At 33.7% G+C, this 22,492-nt stretch overlaps 1 protein-coding gene and 1 long non-coding RNA gene across 4 annotated transcripts in view; both read left to right on the forward strand.

The window, feature by feature from the left end:
- LOC115991598 (probable LRR receptor-like serine/threonine-protein kinase At1g56130) overlaps positions 1-22,492 on the forward strand; it is a 65,066-nt gene that overhangs the window by 31,493 nt on the left and 11,081 nt on the right. The window contains exons 1-3 of one of the 2 annotated variants that reach the window (XM_031115416.1): positions 19,739-19,745; positions 20,848-20,919; positions 21,978-22,049. The exons of the other annotated variant lie outside the window; for it this stretch is intronic. The gene's annotated coding sequence lies outside the window, so the exon portion shown is untranslated. Of the gene's footprint in view, positions 1-19,738; positions 19,746-20,847; positions 20,920-21,977; positions 22,050-22,492 lie in introns of those variants that run through there. 2 annotated transcript variants of the gene reach the window in all.
- On the forward strand, positions 7,791-11,414 carry LOC115991604. Of its 2 annotated transcripts, none has more exons than XR_004092244.1 (7): positions 7,791-8,048; positions 8,222-8,426; positions 8,727-8,802; positions 8,905-8,989; positions 9,576-9,619; positions 9,995-10,057; positions 10,986-11,414. It is a non-coding gene; the product is annotated as an uncharacterized LOC115991604 (long non-coding RNA). The 2 variants fall into 2 exon arrangements; XR_004092245.1 differs by having other exon boundaries at positions 7,791-8,027.

The raw sequence follows: 22,492 nt of genomic DNA on the forward strand, positions 1-22,492 counted from the left end.
GAAAAGAAAAAAGTAAATGAATTTTTTGACAGCTTTTTATATTTCACATGAAAGTAGTATTAAAAATTTCTTCAAATGGTCTATTAACAAATACTCTACGGGCAACCATTAACAGGACCGTTATACAATAGCATGTCATTTCAGAAGCTCTTCTTCGATTCAAATAATCAATATATATATATATATATATATAGGGATAATCACACAAGTATAATTAAATTAAAACCAAAGATTATACTATTATATAATTATCAACTTCATTCCATATATCAACGTATTTACTCCTCTCTCTCTCTCTCTCTCTCTCTCAACATAGAGACTCTCATTCATTTTTCTTTTCCCTCATTTCCTCACTTATTAACTTATAATGCAATTTTTTTTTTCATATATTTGAATGTGTTATATATTAATTAATTCTAAATTATATAATATGACATAGTACAAACTTTAAGAACAAAAATAATATATTAGCACATACTTTTTTTCATTTAAGATATATTGTATAAACTAGTAAATAGTTAGAAATATCTATTTCGTAAATGTTATATCTTTTTTTGCAAAGTTACATACATCTTATATATAATTAGAGGAAATCTGCAAATAATAAGCCAAAATATATTAGTACCAAATATTTCATTCAATTCGAAAAGCACATTTTCATTCAATAGAAACATCAAGCAATTATAATTGTGTGTGAGTGTATTTGATTTTCTCATATCTCAAATCATCATAATATGAGACACTTATGCACTCTTGCTATGTTTTCACACACAACACGCAAACTCTTTACTACTTTTGATACATGTGCTGGTACAATGTGATTTGACTATCACAAGGAATACATGTGTTAATATATGCTCACTAAACTATCTTAACTTGTTTTCGAAATATAGAATTGGTTAGACTTGTTTACTCTGTGTGTGTGTGTGTGTTTTGGATCTTTGAATTCTTTGTATATATGTTAAGAGATGTTTTGAGAGCTTAATATGTTGATTGGATCTATGTTTGAGTATCTTGCTTGTTGCATTCATTTCTATGTGCTTTTCGCTTTTTTGAAAAACCTGTTTTCTTCAAGCTCGACAGCTTCTCTACAGATCCTCAATAGATTCTCTTTTATCGAGCCCTTCTTTCTTCTTTTCTTGACAGATCTTAACGGAATCTCGATCCATCGAGCTTTCTGGGTTTCTTCTTGATAGAATCTCGATAGCTTCTTCGATCCATCGAGCAAAATTCTGAGCTCTCTGTCCGACCGATAGATTCTTGACAGATTCTCGATCCATTAAGGTGTTTTCGCTGTCGACAAATCCTCGACAGCACCTTGACAGATTCATTTTTGTCGAGATTTAGTGCTTGACAGATCTCAACAGATATTTCGATCCATCAAGCTGCGTTTTCCTTATATAGTCTGAGCGCGAATCTAATCTCATTTTTCACTTCTCTCTCTCGACAAAAACTCTCTTCTCTCCCTCCAAACACCTTTCCTTCACTCAAAACTTACTACCCACAACATTTTCAGCCTTTTTCAAGTTTAGATCACTTGGTAAGCTTCCTAAATCCCTTCATTTTCATGCATTCATGCATTTTTGACCTAGGTTTTGGGGTTTTTGAAAATTTTGGGGGTTTTTAAGATTTTTGTGAAACTGTTGGGTTGCGTGTTTTGATTTGATGTTATATGCTCATGCATTGCATTCTCATTACATCTTAACAATGTTTCATGCATTTAGATGTGTGTTTGATTATTGTTGAATGTGTGCCGGTAGGTTTATATTGGGTTTTTACCCATGATGTAATTTAAATTTTGCACCTTACATGTTCATGCATTTTTCATGCATATGTCTTTCCTTTCTTTTCTATTTCTATGTTTCTGGTTGTGATTGTGTTCTCTCTCTCTCTCTCTCTCTCTCTCTCTCTCTCTCTCTCTCTCTCTCTCTCTCTCAGATAGATTGCGCTATGACACCCAAAGTGCGTAAGTCCACTCCAACTTGAAATCCTCTTGGTTCTGGGTCTTCTTCTTCTGATCTTACCCCCCTCTTCACATTTGGTTCCATGATAGGATGGCCTAAAAGGACTTCTTGGAGAACTTTCAGAAAAGTGGCGTTCATCTGGAGCGCCATGTTATCCTGTCGGATTTTGCCGACACTCTTCTCCCTATTGTCATTCGAACTCGAGGCTGGGAATCTCTATGTGAGAGACCCTTAAGGTGTCTCATCATGTTTATATAGGAGTTTTACTCCAATATACACGGTATCGATACCTTTGTACCTTGGTTTGCCACTACATTTCGAGGTACACGTATTATAGTTACCACGGATCTTATACCCGAGGTACTACATGTTCCGTGGGTAGCGCATCCTGACTACCTCGGCTGTGAGCATCTTAGGATTGTGTCTAAAGACGAGCTTCAGTCTCATTTTTGTGAGACACCTTCCATATGGGGTGGGAAGCAAAACACCCCATGCTCAGGCTTTGCAAAAGGTCCGATGTTCCTTAATATGGTGATGACATTTACTCTTACTCCATTGTCTTACTATAACTCTATCACTAAGCCTCGTGCTTGTTTTCTTTTGTCTCTTCTTGAGGACCTCTTTATTGACTTCCCCTCTCACTTCATCACTTCTATTCTCGATGTCTATCAAGATACGGCGACCCGTGATAAGCTCATCTTTCCTTCAGCTATCACGCGAATCCTTCGCCACATCTCTATCCCCATTCTTGATTCTCCTTATTTCACCACCATGGGTGCCATCAGTGCTAGTTCTGTTCAGCGAAGCAAGGCCCAGCTTCGACTGAAGCGGCCACGGACGGAGACGACCGATCACGCAAATCTTGTAGCTCCTTCTTCTTCGGCTCCTTCCACCTCTACTCCTTATTCGGTAGCTAGTGTGACCTTGCAAGCCATCATGGTGCAGTTTCAACGCATGGATACTCACCTTAACTCTCTCACCGATGAGATGTGTCAGGTGAACACCTGTGTCGGTCGTATAACACGACGACAGGCTCGCCTTAGTGGTTTCATTCCTTCTCCATTTCCTTCTCCAAAGGCTTTGGCAGATGATGATGGTGATGATGATGAGGATGCTAGCTTTTCCAGTGATGATGAGATGACGACCATTCGATGATTTTCCCTTTGTCATTCATGACAAAAAAGGGGAGTAGTTTTGGATGAGAATAGTCTTGTAGTTAAGGGGGAGAGTTAGCATATGATATTTTAGGGGGAGTGTGTATACTTTTTAAGGGATGTAGTGAGGTTTTTATGTACTTTTCTTTTCTTTCTTTTACATTTTGTACATCGGTTTTGTGACCATTAATTGACATACATTGTACTTTACTTTTCATATATATGATGATGTATGTTTTTCTTCACCTATCACTCCATGTGTTGTTTCTTTTCCCTCTTTATACACATGTTTCTTTATGTATGCAATATTTATTTCTATTTCATACATGATGTCTTGATGAGTTTTGTTTAAGTGTTTCAGAAAGACAGGTTGTGAAAGTCTACCATGCCATGAACTCTCTTCTTGCAAAGTTTTTCAAGAGTTTATGTTAGGTTTAAATTTATTTTGTAAGTCAACAAGTGGTTATAAGTTTAGTGATTTAAGACTTCTCTCATGACTCATTTGTTTGTTGTGGTTTTGTCACGGATTGCCAAAGGGGGAGATTGTTAGGGACATATTTGATGTAATTGGCTAGTCTTTTGACAAAACACACTTTACTTATAATTGGGTAGATCTAGGATGGGTTTAGTACTTCAAGAAACAGGTGTTCATGTTTAGTATTGAAGTTATGCAAATCTGACCAAGAAACAAGTGAAGAAAGTGCTGCTCATTAAAACTTGACAAAAGTCTCCACACAATCCTTTTTATCAAGAATTACTGCTGAAGCTCAACACAAGCTGTATCTGTTGAGAATTATGATATTAGAAATTCCAGATCTGATTACACGCATATCCTTGAGTATTTGTATAGGGTTTCTTTTCTTACAACCTTAAACATATATAAGGATTTTTTTAAGGGCCATCACACTCGATGCAAGATTGTTGCAATTGTTGTTACAAGCATTGTGTGACCGGAGACAGAAATTGCCCTAGTTCATCATATTTTTTGTAGAAACTACTGTGTCTTTATGCTGAAGGTTTTGTGACTAAGGGGCTTCTTAATCTTCATTGTTGATGAACTGAAGCACTTAGCAGCCAACAATCCTTCTCAAGTTGGTGTGTTAGTCACGTACTGGGATCCGTACATCATTGGTTAGTCACATACTGAGATTCGTGCATTGAACGGAGAGATTGCCACCACAATACAATTCCAATTGAGTATTGGGGTAAGGGTTCAAATGTAGGTTGATATTAGGTATTGGGATTCCTTTTACTTATAACTACTTGTTATTGATAATAGTGGATTCTTGGGAGTGACGACCTTAAATTCACCTGGTGGGATTTTGCGTCGGTGATTTTCCTCATTCGTAAAACAAATTACCTGTATCAAATTTAATTTCCGTTGCATTTAGTTATTTGGTGATTTGTTTGTGCTACCACGCTATTGCATGTTAAATTGACTTAATTAATTCACTTGGGTAATTAATTAATTAATTTGGTGCCTTTATTATACACCCAGAATTTGATCTTTTTTGTCCAATTTAGCATGGACCATTTCTTATGTCCCATACAAGAGAATTCTTTATCATTATTTTTGTTAAAAATGCAATTAACACCCACCCAGTTTCACCAAGAATTTTCTTTTAAAATGAAAAAGTTTGACCAAGATTCATTTCAGGCAACTTCTTTTACTTTGATTCAATTAATTTTTATAACCTTCTCAAAAAAAAAAAAAATTATTAAATGAAGGCCTCTTTGGCAATTTTCTGTGTTTAGTTCGCGTAAAACCATTTCCGGAAAATATTCTATTTTCCGGAAATGCTATTTTCTGGAAAGGAAAACGTTTTCATGTGTTTGGCTGTCACAAAATTCATTTTACGGAAAATTAATTTTGGTGTTTGGTTTCATTTAATCATTTTACCAGAAAATGCATCAAATCCGGCAAAACGCTCGTCCGACGAGCGTCCGACGAGCGTCCGACGAGCGGCGCTCGTCCGACGAGCGTCCGACGAGCGGCGCTCGTCGGACGATCGCGCCGCTCGTCGATCGACGAGCGCTCTCGTCGGACGAACGCGCTCGTCTCTTGTTGGACGCGCACCGCTTGTCGATCGCGATCGTCGATCGCGCCGCTCTTGCGCCGCTCGTCCGCGCGGTGCGATCGTCAGACGAGCGGCGCGATTGTCGATTGCGCCGCTCGTCGGCGCGGTGAGGCGCGATCGTCCCTCTCTGGACGAACGCGCTCGTCTCTCGTCGATCGACGAGCGCGCTCGTCGGACGCGCACCGCTCGTTGATCGACGAGAGACGAGCGCGCTCGTCGATCGCGATCGTCGATCGCGTTGCTCGATCGACGATCGCGATCGTGCACCGCGCTGCTCGTCCACGCGGTGCGATCGTCGACGCGGCGCGATCGTCGACGCGGCGAGGCGCGATTGTCCCTCTCTCTCTCTGATCTGGGCTCTCTCTTCTCTCTCTCTCTCTCTCTCTCTCTCTTTTTCTGGAAGTGAATTGAAGTGAAAATGAAGGGAGAAATTCATTTCCGGGTCAAAGGGGAAATTTGTGGTCAACCGGAAATCATTTTCCGGAAAATAATGTTTTCCGTGACAGCCAAACGCATGCATTTTCCGGAAATTGATTTCCGAAATCCTATTAATTGTTAAAAAATATTTTTCCAGAATTTCTTTTTCAAAAAAAAGCATTAAATCATTGAAGAACACTAAGAAATTTTCTTCGGAACCAAATAGAAAAAATAATAGAAAAAACTTAATTATTTGAATGAATTCGATCTTTACAACTTTGAATTTTCATCTGAATGCACAACCAGTGCCCGGGGCCTAAATCCATTTACCAAATCTGGACTACACAATCGAAGTGTTTGTGGACAGGCAGGTAGTGAAAATCCCGAACGGCATGAGAGTCCTCCAAGTATATAGGTAGATTCACTTCGATGTTGATTCACTTTGTCTTTGCTACTGAGAAGTAGGACCTGAATCCATGGAAGACCATTTTGTTTATTTTTGAACTTATTTCACCTTGCATCAACATATTGCTGCTGGGCTGTATGTTCATGAAGAATCCTTTTGGGCCATTTTATTTATTTATTTATTTAAATTTTTGTTAATTTGTTATGTATTTATATGAAAAGGAGGACTGTTTTTTTAAGCTGCGTTTAATAAAACGCAGCTATAGGTTGGATTTGAGCTGTGTTTTCCACCATTGGACGTATAGGCTATAGATCACTCTGAAGCTGTGTTTTGTGATCTTTCGGCTGCGTTTAGCTGGGTAGGGCTATGACCCATCCGGGGAATTTTTTTTTTCTTTTTTTTTTTAATATATCCCAAAGCTGCGTTTAGTAAACTCGGCTTCAACATATATAGGGTCCGTTTAGATTGAACTTATTGTTGCTAAAATTGAAAACTAAAAACTGAAAACATTGTAGCAAAATAATTTTTAAATGTGTAAATAGTACCGTGGGACCTATTTTTAATATTTTTTAATACGTGAACAGTGTATGCACAGTACATGAACAATGCATACACTGTTCATAACAGTAAATGTTGTCTCCCAAAGTCAACAAATGTGGGCCAAAAAAAAAAAAAGGTAGAAAACGTGAACTGAAAAACGCGGACGCGCAGACGTAGAGCCCAAACACATACATATAGTGTGGGTTTGGATTCGGCTGAAAGTCACGTTTTGTGTTTTGTTTTTTTTTTTTTTTTTTTTTTTTTTTTTTTTTTTTTTTTTTTTCCTGCAGGCGTTACTGCTTTAGGGGACAAGAGCACTGTTGAGCACTGTTTATACACTGTTTAGCACTGTTCACAAAATAAAAAAAATATTAAAAATGGGTCTCACGGTACTATTTACACATTTAAAAATAATTTTGCTACAGTGTTTTCAGTTTTCAGTTTCAACAAAAATAAGTTGTATCCAAACGGATCTATAGTATCTGTTTGGATCCAACTTCTCATGTCTGCGTTTTCGCCATTGCGCCTTTTTTTTTTTTTTTCTCTTTTCAGCTGCAACTTTTGATCGATTCTCCTATGAATAGTGCATCCATGCACTATTTACGGGCACCATAAACTTTACTTTTTAGCCATTTTTTCATTAAAAATGGGTCCTACAGTATTATTCATACATTTAAAAATTATTTTGTTACAGTATTTTCAATTTTCAGCAAAAATAAGTTGTATCCAAATGGACCCATAAAGCTACATTTTATTTAACGTGGCTAAAACATGTATGGAGCTGCATGCTTAAATGCGGCTTAAACATGTACAGAGCTGCGTTTTATCAAATTGGTTATAAAAAAAAGGGTAAACTACATATTTGGTTCTTATCCTTTATAACATATTTCAATTTAGTCATTAAACTTTCAATTGTGTCAATTTGGTCCCTAACCTTTTAGTGTCGTGTCAATTTAGTCCTTATTATTATATTTTGGATGAAAATTGATAACATGTCAAACGGTCAAAATAAAATTATAGCGTATTGTCACATCAACGAAAGCTAATTTTTTATTTTAACCATTAGATGCGTTATCAATTTTCATCCAAAAAATAATAATAAGAACTAAATTGATACAGTCTTAAAAGGTTAGAGACCAAATTGGCGCAATTGAAAAGTTACATCAAATTGAAATATGGTCACCCATAAAAAAAAAAAAAAAAAAAAAAACCCCACAATTCAACACAATTGAAAAAAACTCTAAATTGAAAAAAACTCTCAGCTCACTCTCAACCTAGCTCCCGATCCACGACGCCGCCGTGCTCTGAGCCACCCATATCCCTTCTCCATGTCCACTCCACCGGCCACCACCGACCCATTCAAACACACACTCACAACCCCAACCCCACCATACCCACTTCTCTCCGTGTCTCTCTTCCTAGCCGCAACTCACCACAACCCCTGCCCTCACTCTCTCGGCAATTTCAAGTTTGTTTCTCTCAACTTCAGGTTTTTGTATTGGTTTTATTTGATTTTTTTTGAGGGTTTGTTTGGGTTTCATTTGATTTGTTTGTGGGTTTTGTTTGATTTGTTTGTGCATCTTTTTTCATGGTATTTTCAATGATTTGTTTTGGGTTTGTGTTTATTTACTTATTGTATTTTCGTTTGTGGGCGTGGCTAAGGTCTTGGGTGATAGTTCAGTTTTGTGGCTGGGAGTTTGTGTGAGGTTTTGCTCATCTGGGTCATTTTGCACATTGGGCTGATGGAGAACTTTGTAATCATGGAGTAGGCTCGGTCAGTTTTGCTAGGAAGAAGAAAACCGATACAGTTTTGCTGCCTATTCAGATTACTTGTCCCTGGTGTCATGGAGAAAGGGAAACTTTGCTGGTATGTTGCATTTATCTTAATTTGCACTCAATCATTAATGTGAATCTGAAAATAATCAATTGAATAGTACTATTTTAAATAATAAAAAAGATAATTAATTAAATTGTTTCTCAGTGAACAATGAATGTTTCATAATTTCTCCTTGAAAAATATATATAATTTTTTTTAACATAAAGGGAAGGATAGTTGACAAAATCGAAGTTTTTAATTCGTAATTATAATTTGGCATTGTTTACCTTTCCAATTATGGGGTTATTTATAACTATTCTGTCCTCGTTTGTGGTTTTACAATTTTATAAGTCAAAGCCCCCCAGTTGTGATTTTGGGTTTGCACGTGCAATGTCCACGAATACTGTTGTTTTGAGATCCATAAAAGGTTTGTCCAATCTGTGCATTAAATTTCTGGTTACCTTTCTATTTTGTGAACTTTTATTGAGATGCTATGATATCCTTGAGGAATTAAGGTGTTCTAATACAGGCACTCCACTGTATATGGCTCCGGAACTGGTACGGGAACAGCCTTTCAACAACACAGCTGATTTATGGTTCCTTGGAGTTATTCTGTATGTTAAATCTCATTGATTGTAATTTGGAATTGTTTATTGCTAAATTAGTTGGATTGGATGCCATGTTGGTACTGCACAACCTATGAAGTATGTGCTGCAGTCCTACAAGAATCCTTTCAATTAAATATAAGTAGTTCTATATTACATGTACTTCAAATGTGGTGTCAAGTAACTTGTCCTTCGTTGACCCTGATGCAATTGGATTGGCATTTGTATAAATGGATTAGGATCGAGGTTGGATTTAATTCAAATTCTGAATTAGGTCAGCTAGGGGTTGATTCTTACCAGGTCGTTTTTGAACTAATGCCACTTTGGTGACATTGCAATTTTCAGTTTTTTATCCTGCTGACTAATTTATTTACAAAACAAAAAAATAATCATGCATCTAAATATGTTTCTTGTAATTAATTTTTCTTACTTTCAATTTAGAAACGTTTTATAGGTGTAACCTGTAAGGATTTGGTGGAAATAGTTGCAACTTCTGATTCATTCTTTTCCATGTTCAACAACTTCTTAGGCTATCAAGTGAACTCAATTACTTAATAGTCTCTCTCTTTTTTCTTTTTTTTTTGAATGGTTGCAGATCTTGTTATGGCTTTAATTGGTTCTCTCTTCAGTATAATTGTGGTAAGCTTTCACTTTGTTCAATATATACATAGTTGTAGGCCACATCAATTTCATGTGAGAATTCCATACAATCATTTTTTTATAACATTCTAAGTATTTTAATGATGATTCTTCACAAAACTCTTGTCAAGAAACTTTTACTTAAAGAAAAGGAATTTTGTTTGACTTTATTAAACAAAGATTCTGGAGGGCAACATGACATAAAAGATCATTAATTTTCATAAGCCATTGTAGTTTGATATAAATATTTCTGCACTTGCAAAACACAAATTCACTTGGTTTGTGGTGTATAGCCTGCATTGTTTCTGAAATGCTGATTTATGCCAACCAACATTACATAACATGTTTTAATGGATGGATGTGTCTTTGATCCAGTCAATAATAATGCCAGCTTTATGATTTTTAAAAATCAAGGGGAATAAAGCTACAAGGACACAGGTAAGCAGAGTTTTACTCTCTCTCTCTCTCTCTCTCTCTCTCTCTCTCTATATATATATATATATATATATATTCTTTATTCAAAATCATCTTGGAAGAAAATTATTCTATCCATATGGAGGAAGAATCTGACAGCAATTTGGTGCTACACAATACCATGTCACTTTAGATAACGGCTGATATGAAGACTATAGTTGTGGGATCTTTTTATTGCAGATAGGACTAATTCCTTAAAATTTAAAAATATGCCCATTACTAGCTGTAAACAGTAGAACCCAAAATGATACATCAAAATATCTCCTTTATGGCATCGTGAAATCGGATGATGGGAAAATTAAAAATAAAAAAGAAAAGAAAAGAAGACCATTAGGTGGACCTAGAATAAACTAATTTAATAAGATGGTGAGTTCTGTTTGAACAATGAAAGTGGTAGGACAGTGAATACTGACTCAATAGCAAATGTAAATTTAAATTCATTGATTATCCCCCTGCAAAGTGTCTTTCAAATCAGAGGAAAAAAATTTGTTTTAGGAGGATCTTAAGGCTGAATAAATGTAATGGCAATAAGTAAGACCTGAATCCTGAGATTTATCAAAGAATCTGTCAAACTGGCCCTTCAAGTCCCCCTCGTTTCTTAAAACAAAATTTTTTGAGCCAGTTATTCCTAGTTTATATTTTTCCCATGCAAGACTGGTTCTTACAATAAGACCATAAAGGAGACTTATTGGGGATCCATATACAAAACACGTTTCACTATTCTTTTTTTCCCCCCTATTTTCTTGCACTCTTCCAGAAAAGCTAGTGCCATTTATGTTTGCATGTTTTTCTTTACTTACTATATTCATGTCCTCTTCTCCTTTTTTTTTTTTTATGTGTATATTGGTTTCCTACCTTTCTTGACACTATTTCTCTTCACCTACATAATCAGATTGTTTCAAGTACCACAATAGCTGTATTGGGTGTCATTTGTGCGACTGTTGCAACATATTCTTCAGTGTCAGACATTGTGAAGAGTTACTGAAATATTCAAATGGTTCAACATGTCAATAATTCTGGTAAATACCCATCCCTGTGGTATGTGCATTCTCTTTGCATCACACTAAATATTCAAGTCACAGATTATAGCCAGGAATTAGACCTTTTGAATGCTGAAACTCATTATATCTTTAAATGTAGCCTTTATGGACTTGTATTAAACACATTTTTTTATGGTAATTTTTGTACTGAATACATTGATGTTATCATTTGTAACATTGAAGAAGAAACGCAGTCACTCTAGCTGTAATTTCTGTAATGATGGTACTTATGTCCTTTGTATCTAATTTACTGAAAACTAGTGTTTTGACCTTAAAACAAAGTGAAACATTTTAATGGTTCTTGTAAGAGAGCCTAAACTTTACCTTTTTAACTGAGAAACAATTCTTAATCTGTATGCTAGGTTATTTTAAGCAATAAAGCCATTCCTCATAGATTTTGTAGCATCTAATTATAGATGGCATTTCAGATACCCTTTTGTCTTCATTCTCAATTCATATCGTATATCATGTCCTACCCTGCAACCAAATCCTCTTATAAAGTAAAGCTCTTTAATTTTGACGAATCAGAGAATGACATGTGAAGGGGCAATAAATCTAAGAATGTTTTCTGGGTAGAAAAGAAGTGGCATTCATCATTCCCTAGTAAAAGCACACTGCAGAGTTGGCCTTTCAGTTTAGCCTTGAGCCAAAGGCATTACCCTAGTTCAAGGGAGCCCCAAACATCTTTTTTTTTTTAGTTCTATCCATGGCTGTGGAAGTCTAGAGAATATTTTTTACCTTGAAATTGTTGTCTTGTTTGTAAGAGATGAGAAGGGGAAATTTTTGTCAAAAGAAAATTTCTACGTTGAGCTTATAATCATTTTGCTTGTTTAGGCAGGGGTGGGGTCCAGCATTTTCTGATTCCTATGTTAGAAATTGAAATAGGAAGTCTGTTCTATATATCCGTAGGTTTTGCATTGAATGAGGTTCTAGTTAGACATTAGAGGCTTTAAAAGTTTAGCTTAACATTGATTGTTGAAGAATTTCTTGAGGTACTAGAATAAAACATTAATTTCTTGATGTTTTCTTTCCATGTGTTGATGCATCCATTCATATCTGGGAATCTTTTAGATTGTACTGCATTTTTGTTTTGGTCATGAAGTGGGAATGTGTGGGCGTTTGTTGACTTCTTCACTGGCCTTGCAACTTAGGCACAAACAAGGTCACGAGCATTTCATTGCCACTTGGCAGTCTGTAATTTGCACATTTTTATTTTTTCATTGACAGTTGCTTGATCACATGACTGCACGCAAAGTACCCCCACCTTATAGATTCGTCTTTTGCAATTCTGCAAAACTCAAGCAGGTCTGTTAAAAAATCATGAATATTCTTTCTGCTTCACTTTCACTTTTATGTCTCCCATGATCTCCCATGACCAATTTCCATAGACAAGGCCTTTCAACGTGCCTAAAAAGTAAGTTGCCTCAACTACCACAACATTGCTATTTTGATAAGCCTTAACATAAAATCTAAGAGTATTATATATATATATATACATATATATATATATATATATATATATGTGTGTGTGTGTGTGTATAGTATTTTTGGGTGTATTTCCAACTCGGTTAATATAGGATGGTTCTATGTTTCATTCGATGTGTGAGTGTGTGTGAGTGGCAATTTGTGTACCCACATTTTATGAAGACTGTAATGTTGCTTCTCATTTGCTCTTAGTCTCTCACCTTTAGATAGACTACAAATTTGATTATCGTTCAATCGGGTTATATGAATCACAATTTACTACAATTTTTAAGGCTTTGATCATTGAAGTATCCACTTGGTCTTGTCATTGCATAAATCAATTATGTCATCTTTGTCCTCTAAGAAACTCCTTATTAGGTCTGTAAGTCCAGTAAAGTAAATATTGATAGGTACAATTTGTTGTTTTATTGAATATGAATTGAGCATCAAAGAACCATTTAATTTTCCTTTCTCTAATTTTTGTTGGGAACTTGTTTTTAATTTCTTCATGAAATTTGGGCAGGAATTTGTGATTTAGCAAAGAAAAGAAATGGGAAAAAAAATTTCTATAGCCGCGTTTTTATTTCTAAATGCAGCCCGAAGATGGCCTGTAGCCGCGTTTAAAAAACGCGGCTACAGGTCCCCCTATAGCTGCGTTTTTCCACCCCCTATAACCGCGTTTTTTTGTAGTGAATTGTATTTTTAATTTAAAAAAATCTTAAAAAATGAGAAAATGTTGAACACTTAAATACAACATTTATTGGAAGTTGACATTTAATGGATTTTTTTTCTAATTTTGTGCAAACTTTTGACAAATATTGGTCTAGAGGATAATTATTGTGTACTCCCTCCTCTCACATGAATAACGGGTCCTATTAATTAAATTCATAATAGGACCCACCATTTATATGAGAGGAGGACTACGCATTTATGGTACTTCAGGAATACCTAATAATTTTCCTGGTCTTGGATGTCTAATTTGTCATTGTGATATATATGTCAATTACTATTTCTGATTAATTGGACTTGCCTTGATTTTTTTTTTCCACCTTATTGAGTTTTTATATCTCTACCTCATCTAAATTTTATTTCTTATGTTATTGTTTCATTTATTAAAAGAAAATAGTATATGTAAGTTTTAGCTATCTCAACTAATAAAATCTCTTATCATCGAATTGAACATCTGACCCATCCCGTTATTAATTTTTGATGATTTTGAAGTTCAACAACATGGGATATTGATTTAAAATCTATTTATGGAAAAGTGGTCCAATTCCATAACATGATAATTAAATTCCACTTCTATTTAGAAACAGCTTATCTTGCATTTTGCTAAAAACAATTTGTTGAAAGTGTGTTAAAGTATATTTGTACATTGAAAATTTGAAAAAAAGTGAAGTTTCAAAACGTTATACATAGAAGTTAAAAACTGATGCTAAACTCACCTTTTGTGGCCTTTTGGCTACGTGGTTGGTAACTTAGTATCTAGCTAAGAACCTTATAACTAAAATTGGTTGGTATTTCTTGGTATTTCCCTAAGAAATATTTGGTATCCTTCTAACTATCAAATTATATATGGTATCCATATGGACCATATTGACTGCACCAAGACGTGTAGTGCTGACATTCCCACTATTGCGTTTTGGACTTTTTGAGGCATGTACACAATTCACACGAGAACAAAAGTATGATTGGGACTTGGGAAATGCACACATTGGTCCTCTTAGATATTTTAGCAGAGTACTATGAATCATGGTTTTAAAATCCGGATTGGACTAGAAAGTTCAAATGTGAACTGAACACAAAACCAATCTAGTAAAAACTGAGAAAACTAGTAGTTCAACTGCAAAAATCACTGATTCAACCGGGAACCAGATCAATTTTTCTAAATTTTTGACCGTTTGAATTTTTAAAACCATGCTATAACCACCCAATGATTTTGGCCATGAAAATAAAAGTGGCATTTGTCTTCAAAGGTGGTGGGGACTGGGGAGTAGGGACTAGATATATTTTAGTTTTGGGGGTTCCCTAATTTGACCGACCTTGTTTTTTTGGTTTTTTGGTTTTTTTTTTTTTTTTTTAATAAATTAATAACCAAGAGTATGAGAATTTTTAAACCCTAAAAGAAACAAGAAATGCTAGTTGAGCTACATGCCTACATGGATCTTAATTAGCTACCACAGTACTGCCACCTCCATTAGAAAACAAAAAATTGATTGTTCCATAAAAACTCATGAGGGGACTGTATTTGGAACATGAAATTTAAGATAGTTTTCAAACTCATCTGCACAGTAATGACGAATATATTTAGCTTGGGCTGAAAATTGAATCTTAGGCGATGTGTGGCCACGCGTTTGTGCTGGTATTGTTCAATTATTATTAGGTGAATCCTAGAAAATTCTGCCACGTTAACATTTGGGCCTTGGTGATGCAACTTGTGACTTTAGGAAAATTTTTATGGTAAAGGAAAAACAAGGCAATTAATGTTTTGATAATTTCTTACTGTTTCTTGTAAAAGTTGTATCCAAAGTTTCCTAAAATGATTCATATACAATTGTCATAAGAACACCACACGTTAACATGACCCATTTTAACAAATTAATATTTCAGTTTACATGTAAAATAGGACGCGATGAAGATGAATATGAAGGTACTGAAGCCACCATCTTCTTCAATATTTGCTTATGGCTACTGTCTCTTGTTCTTCTTTCTAGTATCGTTTGACATTTCAAAAGCTCAAACTGCTACCACAGATCCATTTGAAGGTACTATACTCTCTCTCCCTCTCTCTCTCTCTCTCTCTCTCTCTCTCTCTCTCTCTCTGTATATGTTGTAATAAATTGTTCATTTCATTTCATTTCAACGTTCTGATATAAACCTCTTAAATCTGTATATATAAATTGTAATAAACCAAATCTGTATAGAGTTGGTTCAAAATGAAATTGCAGTAAAGCTCATCACATGGGGTTTAATTTTAACGTTGGCAAGCCAAATCTGTCCATTTTTATGTGTGTGTATGTTGTAATAAATTGTTCATTTCATTTGAACACACAATTACTTTTACACCGATAAACTGATAAATAAGTTCATTCAAACACATGAATTACATTATACTTTCTAAATCTATGTTTTTTTGTATTTTATTTCATATCATGTCATGAGATGTACAAGATCGAGTGATAGAGAAGGCCTGAGGGTCTTAAATTTTTGAGTAAATTATAATTCTCAGTTTTTAACTAAATTGATATATTTTGGCGAACTGGATAAATGATAAACATGATAATCTATTGTCACTTAAAATTTTATTTTTATTTTTTATTTTTTTTAATTTGAGATAGAATTATACTACAGCCTAATCTAATTGTATATCTATCATTTTTTTTATTTTGATTTAAAGATAGAAATATAGTTGTCACTTTAATTGCATATATACAACATTTTGCTTTTCTTATCTTTTTTCCCCCCAAAAAAAAAAAAAATTATTAATTTAATCCTCTCCTAGGCCATGACATTTGAGGGAAACAAAGGAAGAGAGATACACTGTATAATATTAAATAGATGACAATTATAAGTTATGACTTAATTAATTTACCAAAACAATGTTTATTAATTTTATTTAAATTAGAAAGAAGTTTATTACTATGAGTTTTGGAGGAAAAAGTGTATGAAATCTAATCATAGGGAAAAAAATTATTGGCACTACAAAAATCACAGTTACTGAAAAAGTTATGCACTAAATGAAATGTTACAAGATTTTAAGTATTTTAACACATTTTATAAGATTTATAAATTCTTCTCTCACTACGGACAATACTTGTTTCGAGATATAAAATACTATGTATATAAAAGGACAGGGGAGATGGCAAGCAATTGAAAATATGAAACCTCACTTCATAGAGGGTTTTTGTTATTTATTTACCCTAGTCAATTCGTCAACTGAAATGTTGATTATTTGAAAAATCTTTTAATGCATTGACGAGGCTTTCTCTATTGCATCACATTGGAATTCTACTAGTACATATCTAATTTTTTTATCAAAGGCGGCATATTAGTCAAACGTCCTTAACATTTCATAGTATTAAGTGGGCTTTTTTTTTTTAAGACTTAACAAATTAAAGTGGCTCCTATTTTTCAATTGAGAATAAAGTAACTTCCTTTTATCAAAAAGAATAAAGTAATTTCCTTTAACATTTTGATAGTGAAGATTTATGAGTTATATTGCCTATTTAAAAAAAAAAATTGCAAAATCTTTTTTATTGATTTACAAGCATAAATTTATTGTAGTTTTTAACTTTTTATGTGTTTATCTTGATTTTTTTTTTTTTGAGGTGTTTATCTTGATATGTATGCATTGTTTTTAAATATCACTTAATACATATTAATTATCAAATTAATACTCCTTCATCTGTATCCTTAATACAATCGTTAACAAATACTCCTTTCGTCCCACTTTGTTTGTCCTCTATTCAATTTTGGGATGTCCCAAAATATTGTCCTGTTTCTAAAAATAAAAATCATTAACTTACTAATGTTCCTATTATACTCCTATTTTATTTATAATTTAATTTTTTGATAAATTTATTTAAGGGTAGTTTTAGAAACTTATACATTTTTAAAAAGTAGACAAGACAATAAATGATGTTTTCTTAAAAAGTTTGACTTTTTAAACAGGACAAACAAATTAGGACGAAAGGAGTATGAATCATCTTCCTATCTATAGTTGGTATAGTTTATTTTTATTAATTATTTTTATTTAAAAATAAGTTATATAAAAATATAATTTTCCCTTTAAAAAGTAAAAAATTGCACCGCAACCAAATAAACAAAATAAGCCTAATCAAATTGTTCTCTCGTTCCAATTGCATGCATTTATGGAAAATAAAACGGGTTTGGTTTGACCCGCCCAGCTTGGTGCTGGTTCTTGCGCATATGGACATACTTTTTCATAGAATTAGCTTTAAACGTCACAAATTCTTATATTGATTTAGTTGCTAATTATATTAAAAATATATATTGCGTGGTTTTTTTTTTTTTTTTTTTTTTTTTTTTTTAAGCCTTATTGCGTGTTTGAAACTTATATCTTTTTTTGAGAGAAGAAACTTATATCTAAAAATGTGCTACTTTTAGATAATTTTTAGTGGAGCTCGTTTCAACTCATAATCATTTTATCTGGCACCATAATGATCAATTTACACGAAATCATGAATCAAAAAATATTTTCTTAATTAAAAATGGGAGAAAGATCAATCTTTACAGCTATGAACGAGTATCAGACTATTCTTTACCTATTAATTTTGCAATTATTGTATGTGACCAAATGTACTATATTTTACATTGTATAATATGTGTTTAAATTAAATACAATAATATCATACTCCAATCTTACTGGGTTTAGCCTTTTATATATACTATTATTACTAGATTATCACTTAAACTTTAAGTAATATTAGGCTTTTAAAGCGTTTCATTAATTTATTTTTGTTGTTGAAATGTATGGCGTTCAATATACTTTAGCCTTTAGATTTATCAAAAATAGATCTTGGGATATATATAAATATATAATGGGCCTTGGTCATATGTACTGGATTTGGTAAGGTTTAGCTGCAAGAAAAAATGTTGTTAGGAATTAGGATACTAAAATAAATTTAGTATATAAATTGATGTGTCACCAAACACTTAAAAAAATTCAAATATTCATTTATTACATGACTATCAATCGTATTCATTGTTACATTAGTTTGTAAATTTTATATACCAGTTACTAATTAGTAAAACTTACAACTTGTACGCCACTCACAACTCACCGCAATTATGGATTTAGTGGTACTCGTACCATTTTTGTTAGTTTTTTTTCTCTTTATTGGCCAATGTTTCTTATACATAGAGTGCGCAAATACACATTGCCCAAATACCCTCAAAATGTTTTCAACTTTTCAGTGTATATTTGCAGTGTGTAAAACATATTGTGTGCACTAGTTTTTCCCTTTTCGTTAACATATTTTGGTCATGTTATTTAAGTGAGAGTGTTGTGATTTTGTGCCATCGTGAGACAGTGAAGGCATTGAACTCAATATTCCGACAATGGGATACACAAGCGGCAGCATTGTGGAACATAAGTGGAGAGCCATGCAGCGGAGCTGCCGTAAATGGAACTGATTTTGAGGACCCAATGAATAACCCAGCTATCACATGTGACTGTAGCTACGGCGGTGGTACCATCTGCCATATCACACAATTGTATGCCCTCTCACTCTCTCTCATAGTATGACATACAAAGAGAATAAATAGCATTTTAATGTTGATCACCAATTTCCATTCATTAAACTATTCCCAAATTTTAATATTCACTCTAGCCTTGGTACCGCATTAAAATTGTTAAATTTATATATTAAGGTCTTTTTGGATACCGTTTATTGCTGAAAATTAAAAACTCTTTAACAAAATAATTTTTAAATGTGTAAATAGTGCTGTGAGACTCAGTTTTAAAGAAAAATTTGTTGAAATGTGTGCTTGTGGGTCCCATGAACAGTGCACGAGACCCATAGAAAAAATGCAGACGCACATTTTCAATGGAATCCAAACCCAGCCTTAGCCTCCATTTGGATACAGATTATAAATAAGAATTATTTCACTATTCAACTTATTTTTATTACTATTCATGAACAGTACACAAGACCCACAGAAAAAACGCAGACGCACATTTTTAGAGGAATCTAAACCCAGCCTTAGCCTTCATTTGGATAGAGATTATAAATAAGAATTATTTCACTATTCAACTTATTTTTACTACTATTCATGAGCCCCACTATACTTTTTGGTACTATTCATGGCCTCTACTGTACTATTTTAATTAAATTTTACCTTTATTTACGGTACTTTCAGCAATAAGTTTTCAGTTTTAGCAAAATAAGCGGCATCCAAACAGACCTTTAATCAACAATAAAATTGAGATGGGAGATTTTGGAATTATATAATGGGTAAGGCTTGAGTCCAATACTACATTGGATGTGATACGCCGTGGACATGAGGCAAGTTTTGGACATGTGACTACTGTTCACATCAGAAGCTGTGTCCTAAGGTTTGAGTCTATCACCAATACAATGCGGACACGTGGCTATAGTTAATAGTTTAAAACATCTTACCTTCTTGTGGCTTTTCCTTGTATCCTAACTTCCATTCATGGACAGTTAACCGTTATTTGTTACAAAGTACAAGTACAACCAATGGACTCCATTTCTATTTGAGATTCACATGTATGGGTAGTTAGGAATTAATATTTACTCCTTAGCAAAAAACAGAACTAGGATTTACTCAAACTTTGATAGTAAATTGTAGAGTAAATTGTCTCCTTAGTGGCCCTCTTTCCATGTTGACCCCTTGAGAAATATCACTACGATTTATGTTCTTGGAAAGCTAAAACCTATTGAATTATATTAGAGAGGCGATAAAGATGCCTACTGTCATAAAGCAAATAAAAGAAAGAAAAACGATTTGTTTGGGTGTGGCATAGTCCATTCAACAATGTTACACCTCAAAAAGATTCTCACTTGACATTGGAGTGGAGACATGTCTCCAAATAGCTACATAGTGCTATACTTCCATTCCCCATTTCTTCTTGAATTCACATTTTGCCACCATTTTAAACTTTTGCAACTAAGTAGATGATCTTGAATTTGAGTCCTATTTCACTCTACCTCTTATTTAAAACTTATTTAATGTGTTGGATCCCATTTATTGAGGGCAAGTTTGGGCCCATATAACAAGTAGGAGAGGGGGGATTTGAACCCAAGTTCTATTCGTGAGAGACATGCTATTGAGCCACAAATCTTGGCACATGATGGGTTTGTTAGGATAATGATCAATTGATTAAATTAACCATTTTTCAAATCAATTTAAGCTTTTGGAATAAGTGTTAGTCTATCACATGCTAACCTTAACATATCCATTTGAATAGAGATCATTTTCTTTACTTATTGCAGGCTAACTGTTCATATATTTTTTCAGGAGAGTGTATGCTATGGACAAACGTGGAGTGATTCCAAAAGAAATTGTGGCTTTGAAATATCTTACCTTCTTGTATGAATTTCCTCACTCTCTGTGTTTGATTTATAATTATTAACTCAATTTTTATTTTTAAGAAAAAGTAAAAATTATAAATAAAATTATTGGCTGTCGAAGATTGTTAAAAAAATTCCATTTGAATGAAAGATTCAGATATAGAGTTGATAATTTTTTTTTCTACATCTGTAGGAAGATTGATCAAAATCACTTCACGGGCCCCTTGCCAGCCTTTGTTGGAAATTTATCTGCATTGCAGACATTGTAAGTATTGAAAGAAGGGATATATATGGTTCAAACATTGTAGCAAAGCTTTTCTGTCTATACACATTGTCACCGAACTTGCAAATGTGTAACTTTATGCTCGTCATCTATCACAGTAGGTTCATGTTAAATTGCATTTATATTCAGTAAAAACATGTAAACACATCCAACTTACTAAGTGCAATATAAACTGACTATGATTCATTTTGGTTTGGTAGAACCTTTGTTTCTCTCATGTGGATGAATGCAAGTACCCATCATGTATATGTGGATGGAGAGGGGATGAAATGAAAGGCCTCTGCCATTTTTAATTTTTTTTTATATAATATAGTTGTTAGAGGTGAACTAGTTCTTATCTAATTTTTAATTTCAGGGGCCTTCTGCATAATGAAAAGGGTGCATAGAGAGAAAGACTCCGTATTAAATAAATTTCAAGTGATATAAATTTTTTCAACAAAAAATTTCAAGTAATATAAATTTTCTCAACAAAAAATTTAAAGTAATATGAATTTCCACAAAGCAAGCAGCACAGGAACATGCATAGTGCATGCCTAACATTCCTTGATATTCAATTAATTATCAAGGCTCCTCAAGTCTTCTGTTACTCCTCGCTTCATAAAGGTGAAATCTTACATGTAATAAAATTTTCATGCCCTAGCACTTCTATTTCTGCCTTAGACAGTTACACATTGAACCAGCAGCATATGCTGTCTTGGACATTTTTTACGTACCAAAATCTGTGTCCTTTCTAGTTGTATTCTGTTTACTGTTTGTTCATTTTGGCAATTTCATTTTGCTAAATTATATTATTTGATACTTCCCTATAATTCAAGTTATTTTATGGAAATATTTAATCTGTGTCCTTTCTAGTTGTATTCTGTTTACTGTTTGTTCATTTTGGCAATTTCATTTTGCTAAATTATATTATTTGATACTTCCCTATAATTCAAGTTATTTTATGGAAATATTTGATCACTACTGCTGTGTAAATATTAAACAATAATTGCTGAGAATAATTGGTTATTGATTTCTAGATTTATTGTTTTTTAACTGTTCAGGTCAATTGCCCACAATGCTTTCTCTGGGACCATCCCAAAGGAGCTTGGAAACCTGAAGCAGCTAAAGTTGCTGTAAGACATGAAAACACCCTACAGTGAAACATTAATTATTCTGTGAAAAGAAAGTATCAATCAAAAGTTTTGTCTTGTAAGTGCAACAGTCAGGGTCATGCCCTGAAGTAGTATTGTGGCCCTTATTATGATTGAAGTTAATTGCTTTTCTGAATTCTGTGGAATGAAGATGCATTCTAAAAGCTTGCACACAATATAATAGAAAGGAAAAGGAGCATAAAAAGAAACCTAACTAGGACTATATTTGATTTTATCTAAGTTATTTCATTGGAAACATTAACAATATACGAAGCATTCATAAATGCCAATCTGATAATAAAATTTTTTAAGGCTCATTCTATCTAACATTACCACAGAAGTAACAAAGCCTCTTAAATGGTGGTGATAACTCATATTCTAACTATTTATATAAATTCTAAATCGTACCATTCGTAATATCATTT

This window comes from Quercus lobata, chromosome 5 (assembly GCF_001633185.2).
Source record: "Quercus lobata isolate SW786 chromosome 5, ValleyOak3.0 Primary Assembly, whole genome shotgun sequence".
Classification (NCBI taxonomy): Eukaryota; Viridiplantae; Streptophyta; class Magnoliopsida; order Fagales; family Fagaceae; genus Quercus; species Quercus lobata.